This window comes from Heteronotia binoei, chromosome 5 (genome assembly GCF_032191835.1).
Source record: "Heteronotia binoei isolate CCM8104 ecotype False Entrance Well chromosome 5, APGP_CSIRO_Hbin_v1, whole genome shotgun sequence".
Lineage (NCBI taxonomy): Eukaryota > Metazoa > Chordata > Lepidosauria > Squamata > Gekkonidae > Heteronotia > Heteronotia binoei.
This window is the reverse complement of record NC_083227.1, coordinates 37950541-37965251: the sequence shown is the minus strand read 5'-3', so window position 1 is coordinate 37965251 and position 14711 is coordinate 37950541. Positions and strand designations below refer to the sequence as shown.

The 14711-nt window shown below is 44.7% G+C and overlaps 1 long non-coding RNA gene across 1 annotated transcript; it reads left to right on the top strand.

Annotated features, from left to right (window-relative positions):
• The first annotated feature begins 2316 nt into the window (after positions 1-2316).
• LOC132571452 (uncharacterized) lies at positions 2317-14346 on the top strand. Its single transcript, XR_009555391.1, has 2 exons — positions 2317-2594; positions 13746-14346. It is a non-coding gene; the product is annotated as an uncharacterized LOC132571452 (long non-coding RNA).
• Positions 14347-14711: the final 365 nt, after the last annotated feature.

Genomic DNA, 14711 nt, shown 5'->3' with positions numbered 1-14711 from the left:
ACCAGGCTTCAACATGGCAGGTTAGCCTGCATTTCCCATGCCTCAGCCCCATGTTGGACTGTCCCCCCCCATCAATAGAGGACTTTGCTTTTTAAAAATCCAGCAGTTGACATATCATTATAGTGTTAAAACAATGCATATCAGAACAATATGTCAGGTTCTCTGAATTCTCAGTTTCCATACAAAATACGTAAGTCTTTAACTCCTTTTTGTTATGGAGATATAAAGGGAAAGACAGGGGAAATGGTGCTAATATGGGTGGGAACAGGAAGCTCTGGACATTTCTGTCCACATAGACACTACCTTGGCTCTTCTGCAATCTCCCAAAACACTGCATCAAAGTAGGCTTGGGAATATTGTTGGAAATGTGAGGAGAACCTAGGAGTGTCATGGAAGCACTACAATGCTAGTGGGAAGTCAGGAGGAAAAAATCCCAATGACATCCAAGCCAATGGTCCAGAGCACCAGTCACTCTGTTAGCCCTTTGAAGGGCATTTCCCCCTTTTCAGCCAACATATGCAATACTCTTACAATACAAAAGGGAGTGTAAGGGGGAGGGGCACAGAGGAGTCAGGCATTATTGCTATCATGCTTTGCTTTTGTGCACTCAATGGAGAACAGGGGTTAGATTGTTGGGGGTGAAGGTGTTGGCAACAGTGAACAGAGTAAAAACGCATTTGTGCAGACCTCATTCTTACCCATTCCTGTCCTGCTCATGCATAGTGTGTATGCGTGGTATCTTTTTACACCTCTGTGTAGGTACTACCATGGGGTAATAGTTGTATAGAAATATAAGAAGTACGGGGGGGGGGGTTAAGTCACCGAAAGTCCTCCAGTGGTGCAAGGGGGGAATAGCAAGCATGACAGGATGACCAAGGAAATGCTCCATAGCCACTGGAAATGCCTGTGCACTCACAGCAACAATGACTGAACAACAGGGAATCATTGCCATGTGAAAGCAACCTAGAACAACCCTTCAGTCTGCTAGAAAGCAGAGCCATCCATATTGGGTTCCACACAGGGATTCTGTACCACGTTACTGAAGGGATGTCCCTGCCTTGGTGGGGGAAGCATCCACAAGATGCTTCACTCATTCAGAGTGTGACTTATGGGCTCCTAGAATTTTCTTTTTATATCACAGTAAAGGAAGAACCATTTTTGCTTTTACTTACAGAGGAAATGGTGGCAGGGCTGTGGTTAGAAGCTTCCATCACACAGCCAATAGGGGAAGAGGATGAAGCCAAACTCTGCCTTCATAATGGCAAACCTAAGCTCCACCAGCCCCCATTTCAGCCTTTAATAGGCTACTTTTTTGGTTTGCTTGGGTCACAGCCGAGTCATGCTGTCCCTTGAACCATGGCCCAGCTGTGAAAGGAGCAAGGAGGATCAGGGCCAGCCCTGCCACTAGGCAAACTAGGCTTCCAGGGTTCCAGCCTTCTGAGGATGCCAAATTGGGCTTTTCATTTTCATCTGTTTTTGAAAATTGGTTATCAGTCGAGGGGGGGGGGGGCACCATAATTTAGCCTTGCCTAAGGTGTCAGACAGTCTACGGCCGGCCCTGAGGAGGATTACCCAGTGGAAGGCTGAGAGACGTTGTTCACTTTGCGAATTCTGTACTGATTCAGGGAGGGACAGTAAGAAGTAAGCAGTAAGAAGACTGCAGTGAATGGCAGAGGAGGCATAGAGGTATAGCAGATTCAGGAGGGAGCATCACCCCTCCTGCCTAGGGTTGCCAAGTCCAATTCAAGAAATATCTGGGGACTTTGGGGGTGGAGCCAGGAGACATTAGGGGCGGAGCCAGGAGCAAGGGTGTGACAACCATAAATGAACTCCAAGGGAGTTCCAGCCATCACATTCAAAGGGACGGCACACCTTTTCAATTCCTTCCTTCCATAGGAAATCATGAAGGATAGGGGCTCCTTCTTTTGGGGCTCATCGAATTGGATCCCCTGGTCCAATCTTTTTGAAACGTGGGGGTATTTTGGGGAGAGGCACTAGATGCTATACTGAAAATTTGGTGCTTCTACCCCAAAAAACAGCCCCCCCAGAGCCCCATATACTCGTGGATCAATTCTCCATGATTTTCTATGGGAATAAATCTCCATAGGGAATAATAGAGTTCTCAGCAGACATTTTCCTCCCCTCCCCCGCTTTCTGAGGACCCTGAAGCGGGGGGGGGGGGGGGAGGGTCTCCAAACCGGGGGATCCCCTGCCCCCACCTGGGGATTGGCAACCCTAGTCAGGGTTTGTGGCCTGATATGCAAGTACGTTCCTGCTGGGCTTTCCCTACAAAAAAAGCCCTGATTTCTGCTCATTACGTTATGCGCATGTTTGACAACGCCGTCGGAAGCATAACAACAAGAGAGCTTGTGCAATACTAAGCGGGGATTTCCACTAAATAATCATGGTTTTCTCCTCTCAAAAAACAAACAAACCAGGAAGGCGGGAGCCAACATTGAGTAATTCACGCCGAAAGAACCGTCACGGACTAACAGAAAATGAAACTAGACGACGCTTGCAAAAAACCAAAAACCTTTTCAGTTGATCACTGCTGGCTCTGCCTGCCTAAACGTCTCTTCTTCACTTAGGGAGAGGTGAGTCCAAAATGAGGTACTGAATAGTTGAACTGCCCTGTCGATCAGATTCAATGTGTGACTGAAGGGTTTAAGCTCCCTCCTTTTGTTTTCCGAGTTGAAACTACTCGCGGTCACAACCGGGCAGCTTTTAGTTGGGGGAGGGGGAAGAAAAGTACCTTCCTTCACTGTCTTCTTGGCCTTCTCCTAGCCTACGTGGGGGCCGTTCCCTTCCTCCCCGCTACATGCGAACATGTTTTAAGCGTTTTAACGATATGTGTGCTTTTCCCCGGGGGCGGTCGATTTGAGTGGCTTTTAAATGTGATTTTATCACGTTTGCTTTAATTTGATAGTCAGCATGGTGGCTTTTATAAGGGCAGAAAGGCAGGATACAAATTCTGTCAATAAATATAGGACTTCATTGATAAACATTTATTTAATATCAATTAAATATATGCATTTAATATCATAAATAATATATATTTACTATGTTTAACTGAGCATATTTAGTACACATATTTATGGTTTTCTGACATAAAAAGCAAAAGTTATAGGCGCACAAAATGCAGTTTGGGAGACAGGGAGCCATCTGGTTTGGTTGCCCTGGTTTTATGTGTGTTACCTCTAAAGAGGCTATAATATAGATCCTAATTTCAGTGAAAGGGGATGAAGCAGAGAAACAGCATGACAAGTTCTGTGACAGAACTGAAAGATCTTAGAAAGATGTGTAAAAGATAGAGGAATAATGAGGAGTTTTGCATATCAAGCATCCTTTTTAAACAACTGCTGCTACTGATGCACACACATAAACACACACAACTCTACAGTCAACACAATGTGATGTTTCAAAACATGCTAGTTTTGGCATGAGCGGTGAGACATAATGACATCCAATAATCAAATCTCACATCTTCCCCTCCTCCAAAGAAGGGGAAATAAACCCAGTGGGAACATATCATGTGGAGAAGAAATAAAGTAGTGAGAACTGAGCAGGTCTAGAGAAGGTGGCAGTGAAAGTGAAAGAACAAAAGGCTGAAGCTAAGAGCTGGGCTGGTGTAATGGTTAACATTTCTGCTTAGTACCTGAGGGACTGGGGTATGAATCTCCATTTTATGCAATGGAAGCTCGCTGGATGTCCTTAGCCAGTCACACTCTGTCAGCCAAACCTACCTCACAGGGTTTTTATGAGGACAAAATGGAGGAAAGGAAAATGATGTAAGTAAGGGTAGGATACAAATGGATTTAAATATTAAATTAAAAATAATTAATTCCCATGGAGGTGAAAATCTGACATGATGTACCCTAGCTACATGATACATTGTTCATGGATCTATCCCACCAGATATTTCCTGGAGTTCCTAGATAAAACTTAAATTCCCAGGAATGCAGAGTCCTACTTCAGATTGGGGATGTAGAGTGTCAGGAAGTGGCCTTAAAGCCTCCCCGCAATGCTGTTTTGTATTGATACCAAATGGCTTCAGGTTGCTGTTTGCTCCATGGAGAAATTAAATATCTCCCCAGGACCATTTTAGGGCAGGGAATCATAGAATCATAGAGTTGGAAGAGTCCTCCAGGATCATCTAGTCCAACCCCCTGCACAATGCAGGAAATTCACAAATACCTCCCCCTAAATTCACAGGATCTTCATTGCTGTCAGATGGCCATCTAGCCTCTGTTTAAAAATTGCCAAGGAAAGAGAGCCCACCACCTTCTGAGGAATCTTGTTCCACTGAGGAACTGCTCTAATACTCAGGAAGTTCTTTTGATTTAATTTCAGCCCACTGGCTCTGGTTCTATCTTCTGGGGCCACAGAAAACAATTTCATCCCATCCTCTATTTGAGAGCCAATAGTGTAGAAATACTGCAGGGAGAAGGATTTGGCCCCCTCTCTTCACACCACAGTCCAAAATTTAAATTTGGCCCTGCATGCCTGAGTATTTAATCTGTACCTTGAACTCTCAGAGCACATATCTATGACAGTCTCCAGGACAGTTCCAGGAACAATGTATTGTGTAATCAGACCACAATGTATTAGATACACGAGTAGAACTGCCAATGGAACTGAGCAGGGGTTGTTTTGTAGAAAAATAGGTGGTGGAGTTCATCCAGGGATTGTTATGCAACTGCAATACTATTCAATGGACAAGGAGGTAGAACTCTCAGAAGGAGGAGGTGGAACTCTCAGAAAGGTTCAGGAGCTGTGCTCTCTCTGAATCTGAGGCTTGGAACTGAGAGGGACTCTTGAGTAAACATGCATAAAGCTGAAAGGGAGTGGGAAGGGCAGAATAGCTGTCCAGAAGAGGAAAGTCTGACATGTACAGCGTTTCTGACTGCTGTAGCCAAAAGAGGCCATTTTCTACCCAACTAGGAATGGCATAAGAGCCCTGGCCTCTCTCACATCTGGCCACCTTGGGAAACACAATTGTGCTTTTACTACTAAATATTCTTAGTACAAATTCAGGGGTTTCTCTTCCAAAATTAGTTTCAGTGTCAACCAGCAAAGTGTTTGAACATAATTTGATACCTATGAACATATGAAGCTGCCTTATGTTGAATCAGACACTTGGTCCATCAAATTGGCTACTCAGACTGGCAGTGGCTCTCCAGGGTCTCAAGCTGAGGTTTTTCATGTCTATTTGCCTGGACCCTTTTTAGTTGGAGATGCCGGGAACTGAACCTGGGACCATTTGCAGACGCTGTACTACTGAGCCACCATCCCTCCCAAATGAATTTAATGAATACAAAGCAAAGTCAAAACCCAGTGCTTTGTGTTAAGTTATGGAGTAGATATGGGTATGATCTCCAGGTTCCAGGTGGTAAAAGAGTATTCTCTGCCTCTCAGAGTGCATTTCAAGGCTTCCATGCACAGTCAGTTAAACAGATGAGGTTAAAACATTCCATCTTACTGGATATACTGTAGCATAGTTCAAGTATCCCTGAATGGATTCACTAGCCTTAGAAATAATATTTAAATAGTGGAATGTTTGTGTTAGTGACTGTGAGTAGTAAATCATAAAAAGCAGGGATTTATTAAACCTTGCTTTCTTGGTGATGAATTTATCCCCCCCCCCCCGTGTGTGTGTGTGTGTGTGGTGAAATCCAAGACTGAATCCAGCCCAAGTCTATTCAATGGGCTAACTCCTAGGAAAGTGCTCTTAGGATAGTGTTGTGAATCTGTATGGCAATCTTTCGTTTTTGTGTGTGTGTGTTTAGCATCCCCAGAGTAGCTTAATATTCAGTGCAGTCTTCTGGGAAAGCCACAACCGAGAGTGGAGGTGGAGGTGGAGGTTATGCATGTGAAAAGGAGAAAAATTAAAGAATTGCTGCCAGCTTTTGTAAATAGTTCTTGTAAATGGGTGGAAACAGAAATTACCTTAGCTCAAGGGGGGGGGGGAAACAGCCTGGTAGACTCACGGAGGGGGAAGGAAAGGAAGTTTTTTATTGTGCCGCTGCCAGAGAACAGTGGGCTGGGTCTGTGTGTTGACAAAGCTCTCAGAGCAAAGGCCTCTGATATTGGTACTGAGTCACTATCATGTCTGTTCACCTTGGCCCAGCTGAACTTGCATTATGATGAAAGCTTTTCAAGAGCTCAAGAGCATGTACACAGGTGCAAGCATTCACGCTAAGTGAACATATAAACACACATTCATGAACACATATGCAGTTCCCCTCTATTTGAGGCAGACCCTTGGGGTGTCTGGACAGGTCTGGCACAAAGGCTTTGGGTGCCTTAGGTTGGTCAGGCCAGGTGTGCCCTTCCCCACTGGCTAGGTGGGGCCCCTCTGAGCCTCCAGCTAGCCTCTGGTAGGTATGCACACAGTTTTAGCTGCCTGCTGGTCAGCTGGGCAGGTGCACATGTGTCCTGGATCATCAGGTAGCCCAGTGGGTGCACCGAAAGCTGCCAGGTCATCAGCTCAGAGGGTGGTGGTGGAGGAAAGTGCCATTAAGTCACGGCTGACTTATGGCAACCCAATAGGGTTTTCAAGGCAAGAGATGAACAGAGGAGGTTTGCCATTACCTGCCACTGTGTAGAAACCTGAGATTGAATTCTAGCAGGATCTCCTATGCATATTAGGCCACACCCCTGATGTAGCCAATCCTCCAAGAGCTTACAAGGCTCTTTGTTGTAAAATCTTGGAGGATTGGCTACATCAGGGTCCTAGTATGCAAAGGAGCTCCTGCTAGAATTCCACCCCTGGTAAGAATCCTGGACATCCCATCCAAGTACTAACCATGGTCAATCCTGCTTAGTTTCCGAGATCTGATGAAATCCAGCTAGCCTCGGTCATTCAGGCTGGTGCACTTTGGAACATACATTTTGTAAAACTATAATAATAATTCTCCTGTCATGGTGGCAAATCTGACCATCCTGATTAGTTGGGGCTCAATGGGACTGTGGGGTATCAACCTCTGGGCTGTCAAACTATCAGTCAAGAGTACTTGCATGCCATTGGTTGCGTCTGCTGCTCTCTCCCACCTGAGTGGCTATTGCTAGCCAGCAAAGCTGATTCTGTCAGTAAAACACAACCATTCTAAGTTCTGGCAGTTGCCATGAGAACACACTATTGGCCCATCACATGTTGGTCACCATCGCTGGCCTCCATTGGCTGACTTCCCTGCCCCCATGTACTTCAGGCCCAGGAATGTTGAACAAAAGCAGTCTTACCTCAGAGACAGCCACATCTCCAACTCTTCTCTGTCAACTGGCCTCAGAAAGGGCTGCAGAGCTACTGCAGCCTCACAAAAGGCCCTATCAACAGCCCACACAGATGACCTCCCAGCACATGCACCCTCCAAAGGCCAATGCAATATCCAGGGAGCCTGGCACCACCAGGAGCATTTCCTCAGAGGGCATGGCTGCCCCACCTTTACTGTCTTTCCTGCCTCTTTCCTATCACTCCCTCTCTCCACCCTCCCCTCAGCCTCAACCCAGGATGGTTGCCTGAGAAGGAGATACGGAAGCCTCACAGGGTTGTTGTTCAGATCATAGGGGGGGAGAGGAATGAGGAAAATGATGTAAGCTGCTTTGGTTCCCCCCCCCCCCAATAAAGAAAGACTGTCCTCCTATATAGAGGCTGCAGGGTTGTTAAATCCATGTTAGGAAATTCCTGGAGATTTAAGGGGTGGGGCCTGGAGAGGGTGGGATTTGAGGAGGGGTGGGATCTTAGCAGGGCTGGTGCTGCTTCAAAGGGAACCAGGAAGAGGCCACGGTCTCTTGCCAGCTCCCTTTGAAGTGGGGTTGGGCTGGACTGAGCACTTGTGTGAAGCGTACATGCGTGAAGAGCCCAACAAGGAGCGGGGGATCAGGGCTCAGCCTAGGGGTGCCAGAACCCCTAGCACCGGGCCTGGATCTCAGGCAGGTACAATGCCATTTCCCCCTGGGGAACCAATCTTGCCAATCTCCGTGTGAGGGCTGGACATCACTCAGAATTATAACTGCTCTCCAGATATCGGAGATCAGCTCCCCTTGTGGGGGGGGGGGGGGAGGAGTGAATGCCTTCACTTAATGGGTGGTAAGACAGCAAGAGGTGGCACTGATGCAGAGCTTCCTAGAGCCCATTGTATTTTTCTTCACAATGGGCCCTACTCCTAGTTAAATAGATAAAATTCTTAAACCATTTTTCTGCAGCTGTACCTAAACAGGCTGATATAAGGAAAAGTGGCTAAACAACACTTGCAATGATTTCCTAACCAGAATGGCTGGAATGTAGAAAAGTATCTTTCAGTGGGGCCTCTAAAAGTCTGATAAGGGGAGGGGGAGTGAAATACTTTAACGGATGTGTTTTCTTTATGTATTCTTATAAACTGTTTAAGATGTTGTGGCTGTTTTGACAATGGCAACATGAAATGACACGAACCTCGACCTTTGTGCTATTAGCTCAGGTTTCTAATTAAATATTAAATGTAAATTAAACTGCGGGACCTGCCTCTGTTAGCTTTGTTTAGGGATAGATTGGCCATGAATTTTGTGGAATTTCTGTAATCCAGTAGCATGGGGTTCTTTATTATCAAAATGTTTATCACTGGTAACACCCTGGTTGTATGAATGCTTGTATAATACACCTAGAGGAGTTAGCCCTGTTAGTCTGTTGCTGCAAAATAGTAGAGTCCAGTCGCACCTTTAAGAGTAACAAATTTTATTATAGCATAAGCTTTCAAGAAACACAGCTTTTTGTCCAATAATAATAATAATAATAATAATAATAAATAAAATTTTATTTATATCCCGCCCTCCCCGCCTAAGCAGGCTCAGGGCGGCTAACAACATCCATAAAATATACAATATAATAAATATACAAGACTTTAAAATCAACATTATCCAAAAACAATTCTAAATTCTCATTTGACATAATTTGACAGTAACAGTGATGTTCCTGGCGCTGTATTTCTGCCAATACATCTGACAGAGATCTGTGTTTCTCAAAAGCTTATGCTACAATAAAATTTGTTCATCTTAAAGGTCCTACTGGCCTCTTTAGTATTTTGTATAATACACTTGTTTTTTCATTATTTTCAGAAAATTTAAATAAAGGGTTTTTTTTAAGAAAAGGAAAGAAAAATGCCAGTAGAACAATGGCATGGGGGCGGCCACTCTCCTCCCAATACCTCTCTGGCCCCAGGGCAATCCTGTACTACAAGTCAGACACTGCATGCCATCAGCCTCCATCTAGCATGACATGAGCAGAAACCACCATTGCTGTGAGTGGCAGCAGCCCCTGCTTTGTGCAAGGTGAGCTGCTGCTACAAGCCAGTAGGAGCTTACTGTACCTTGTGGGAGCCAGTGGCCACTGCCAAGAAGACCCTGCATTCTCCTTCCCTGTCCTCCTTTGTATGGGTGCAGGGCCCTTTCCAGGGCTGTTTAGGCTTCTTTGTCTGCTCCTGGCTTTCTATAAGATCAAAGCATTATGGGGTCCTGTTGGAACAATCTTGTCATGTGGCAGATAACTTTGCCTCTATACTTTCTTTGGTGTGGAAAAAAAAGCAGCTCAACAGCAAAAGAGCAAGCATCATAGCTGGGTCTTGGCTGAGATTTATGAAGCAGCACAACACAGAATGCCATGTCATAGTGGAAGACAAGAATAATGCTATGGCCAGGAAAGAGCTAAAAGGCTAGGCACTTCAATGTCCAGAGACTGTATGCCTCTGGGAGTGCTCCATACCCTGTTTCCTAGAGTTGCCAGCACGCCTGAAGAAAAATAAAAAGTCATGTACCTTTTAACATATGCTTAACAGGATGTTATTTATCAGGTATTGTGATTTACCTACATACTGTGAAAAGCTTCAGACCTCCATTTCTACATATTGTGTTTCTATTGAACAGAAAAAAACACATTTTTCTCCAGGCCTCTTGGCAACTCTATATTTGTGGCATCCTGGAGCCATCTGGTGGGCCACTGGATGCTGGATGGATATTTGAAGTGAGCAAATAGGATTTCTCTTAATTTTTCTGTATCTTAGAGCAAATTGCCCATCACCAGTTTAATAAATGCTAAATTTGGGACAACCTTGCTGTCCAAAATTTGCTACACGTTTAAGTTCCATCCCAGCTTGCTGTCTGAATAGGATTGCCAGGTCCTAGGCACTCTCCAGAAGATGGTGGGAGGGAGCTCTCTGGGAGTGAGGGGCATCATGCAGGAATGACATCATCATGCCAGGAATGTCTGGTATTTTGAGCAAAACTCTATGATTAACATTTAAGTTCTATAGTTAACATTCTATGGTTAACATAGAGTTTTGCTGAAAACACCATGTTACATCCCCAGTGTGATGATGTCACTTCTGTGTGGCATCATCACATAGGGTCGTGGCAGTAGGGGGCAGGGCTTCCCATGAAATTGGGGAATCCCCCACCCGCACCTGGGGGCTGGCAACCCTATGGCTGAGGAAGGGCTGTCTCGTAATAGGGAGGTTAAATAAATGTGAGATAGGTGCCTAAAACTGGAAGAGCCAGTGCTTCCTTTGCCCAGTTCCATGGATCACAAGAAAGCACAGCTTCAGCTATGTGGACTCATTTGATTATATTTTTTAAGCTGCATTACTAGAAAAGTCTCACATCCTATCCCCCCCTCCCCCCCAAAAAATACTTGAATGCTAATAATGAAGTGCTTGCATTGTCCCAGTAACTAAGTGAAAGGAAGAAAGGAAGCATGCGTCACTCATGTTTCCTGTTTATCTCTTATCCTTAGCAGAGTTGTGAAGGAGAGGTTCTAAGCCTCCTCTTCTGTATGTGGCTACTTCAGGAGTCAGGCGGGCAGGACTTGTGAAAGTGAAAGCTCTGCCTTTTTAAGGCCTCAGTTTTCCACTCTCAAAAGTTCATTCTGGGGGGGCACCTATGTTTGAGTCAATGATTCCGGATATGGCTTGAAATGTAAATCAAATTTATTAGTTTAAGGAGTGTTGTGAAGCATAAATCACTCAGTTACGGCCAGTATAGTATATTGTATGGCAGTGTGTATAGCATAGCCATTAGGTCTCCTAACATTGTCTGGCAGACAGACATTCTAGCAAAATTAGCATTATGTACCACTAGATTGTGAGCTAGACTTTGTTTATAAGGTACGGCAGGGGTCCCCAACCCCCAGGCTGTGGACTGGTACTGGTCCATGGCCTGTTAGCAACCAGGTTGTGAGTTGTATAATTGTTTCATTATATATTACAATGTAGGCTTGCCAATCCCCAGTCCCAATGGAGGTTCTCCCACTTTCCCAGGCTCCTTCCTGCTCCCAGTCAGCTGGCTGGCGGGGGGAAACACCGCCCCCACAGCCACCATGTGCCTTTCCACCTCCGGAGGCTTCAGACTCTACTTGGGAAGGCTTCCTCTTGGGATTCTGTGTCTGTGTCTTTGAGGCTGAATGGGGACGGGGGGAGCATGCAGAATAACATGGCTGCTCCCAGTGGCTGTGAAAGCAGCCCAGATCCTCCATTGGTTGCACGATCTTTTCAGAGGTCGTTTGCTTAGGAAAGGTAAACTTGAACCTTTGGTTGGTTTGTGTTACTTTGAAGATGTTGGAAGTTCAGCAACTTGTGAGTAAAGATATCAATCCCCCGCTTCAGAATTGTCAGAAACAGGGGAGGGGGGAATGTCTGCTGGGCATTTCATTATTCCCTATGGAGATTGATTCCCATAGGGTATAGTGGAGAATTGTTCTGGGGGTATCTGGGGTTCTGGAGGGGCTGTTGTTTGAGGTAGAGGCACCAAATTTTCAGCATAGCATCTGATGACTCTCCTCAAAATGCTCTCCAAGTTTCAAAAAGATTGGACCAGGGGGTCCAATTCTATGAGCCTCAAAAGAAGGTGCCACTATCTTTGATTATTTCTAATGTAGGGAAGGCATTTAAAAGGTGTACGGTTCCTTTAAATGTGATGCCCAGAACTCCCTTTGGAGTTCAATTGTGCTTGTCACACCTTTGCTTATGGCTCCACCCCCACTGTCTCCTGGCTCCACCCCCAAAGCCCTCAGATATTTCTTGAATTGGACTTGGCAACCCTATTACAATGTAGTAATAATAATAATAATATGACGTTGGATTTATATCTTGCCCTCCTCTCTGAATTTCAGAGTTTCAGATCGGCTCACAATCTCCTTTACCTTCGTCCCCCACGACAGACACCCTGTAAAGTGGGTGGGGCTGAGAGAGCTCTCCCCAGAAGCTGCCCTTTCAAGGACAACTCTGTGAGTAGCTATGGCTGACCCAAGGCCATTCCAGCAGCTGCAAGTGGAGGAGCGGGGAATCAAACCCGATTCTCCCAGATAAGAGTCCATGCACGTCACCACCACACCAAACACTTTAGAAATAAAGTGCACAATTGTTTCATCCTGAAACCATCTCCCCCATCCATGAAAAAAATGTCTTCCACAAACCAGTTCCTGGTGCCAAAAAGGTTGGGGACCACTGAGGTAAGAGATGTTTTAGAGTTGGTTTGCTATTTCCTGCCTCTGCATCACGGCTCTGGTGTTCCTTGGAGGTCACCCTTCCAGATACTTGCCAGGGCCAACCCTGCTTAGCGTCTAAGATCTGACAAGATCAGGCTAACCTGGGCTATCCAGGTCAGGGCAGTCACAGACAAAAAATATAAAACAAACCTCACTATTGCTATATGAAATCTGCCTATATGAAAATATTAGACCTTTCTACTTTCAGGCATCTCTGAATGGTATTCTTTAATCATCCATTTTGCCCATCTGATAGAATACAGGCCCTCTTCATGATTGGCTGGTACAGCAGGGAAACATACCAAGGTGGAAAAGGCGAAAGAAGCCATCTTTTCTAGCTATCAGTGCATCACCCAACAACTCAATGTCCAATCAGGACCGACCAGTTAATTAGTGTCTGCTGTGAGAAGAAACTAGAGAGCAGGTATACAGACTTGTAAGAGGGTTTCCCAAGGTTGAATTTTCAAGTAACAGAAACTGCTCACAGTGTCACTAATCCTCAGAGGGAGCACTTTCAAATAAGCCAGAATCCCAAAACTACTTAGAGCTCTGAAGGAAGGTCCAGTTAGAACCTGAAGCCTGAATTATCAAGTTCCTTACAACTCCTCTAAACCTACTGGCTTCAGTTGATTTGCAAGGTGTAACTCTGTTTAGGACTGCAGTGTCCTATGATTTTCCTCTAAGGAGCTCAGAGATAACACAGATTCTCCACCATTTTAGCCTCTCAGTTCTGTGAAATATGTTAAGGTGAAAAGTTGCAAATGGCATAAGATTATCCAGTGAATATCATGCATCAATGGGCAGGTTCTGATCCAGGTCTAAGTCCAACAGCATATGCAAAGATATTTCTAGCTTATTGGAACTAACAACTGAGCAGAATGGAAGGGAGGGTTGCCAGTTCCAGGTAAGGAATTCCTGGAGATTATGGGTTTGGAGTCTGGGGTTTTCCCCTTCCCAAACCAGCACTCCATAGCCACTGCCCAAAATCACCAGGATCTCTCTGTGCTAGAGTTGGCAGTCCTGTTGCTATAACTTGCATCCTAGCCAGCACCCATTTTTGCATGCTGCAGCAATCTAAAATGGCAGGGTTTTAAAAAAACAACAACCTCTGGCAGGGTTTGTGTGTGGATATGTGATATCAGCAGTTGTTACTGTTAGGTTTTTGCAGAGAGGGGATCCCTCCCTTCCCTTCCCTTGCATTTCTTTGTAACATTTATATCCCATTTTATCTCCTCAGATGCAAGCCAACTAACAGAGTAACACCAAATCTGAGTCCAGTTGCATCCTCGACCAACAAACTTTAATTCTGGGTGTAAGCTTTTATATGCATGCACCCTTCTTCATATACTGAGTCACACTGAAGGACACAAAATACAACAAGATTTTTTTCAAAGAACACAAATTAAAACATCCAAAAGCTCGCTCACAACTTGAGTCTCGCTCACAACAATTTCGGCTTCATGAAAGAAAAAACAATCTATTCTGCTTAAGTTTTTGTCTATGGATAACTATGAGAATGAAGAGAGAGATGATACATCTGTAAATGAGTGCATGCAACTTAAGCAGGTGAAGAAATGGCAGCTTCTGAGGAAATAAGACAAAGTAAGTTGGAATGGCTGTGAATAGCCTTGGAATACTCAGATACAACATTTAGTCCACAAGGAAATTCTGATAATACCTCAAGTTAACAAAATATTGGCATTTGGCACTGTTGGTTGGCATGATAATTCCTCCACAATTTCTTGTGAGGCTTTTGCCTGTACTCAGTGGAATTTGGATATGACAAAGACTTCACTTTCAATGATGATGATAATAAAGCTTATTGAGACATGTCAAAACTCAACAGGAGTTTAAATTTCAGTGGGGCCCCCTTAAAGCATAATTTTTCAGGGGTCAAACTCAAATTCTCTTTTCCTAAATTCTTGATCCACAATCTTCTGGGTGAACAGCAACTCGGCTGTGTCTTTTTTACAGTTACAGAAAAACAATTCAACATCCTTTCTTCCTGTGATTATACATATCTTCAGATGGCTTAATCATATTCATAAGGTCATTGGTCAGTGAGATCTTATATTGTGGAAAATAATAGCTCAAGATTGCTGAACTTTGTTTGAAGTGGGTGGTTGCTTCTGCAGGGAGCTTTTAAACAGTATTTCCTGAAAGACTGTGTCCGATGTGGATTCAGGAATCACAGGGAAAGGAA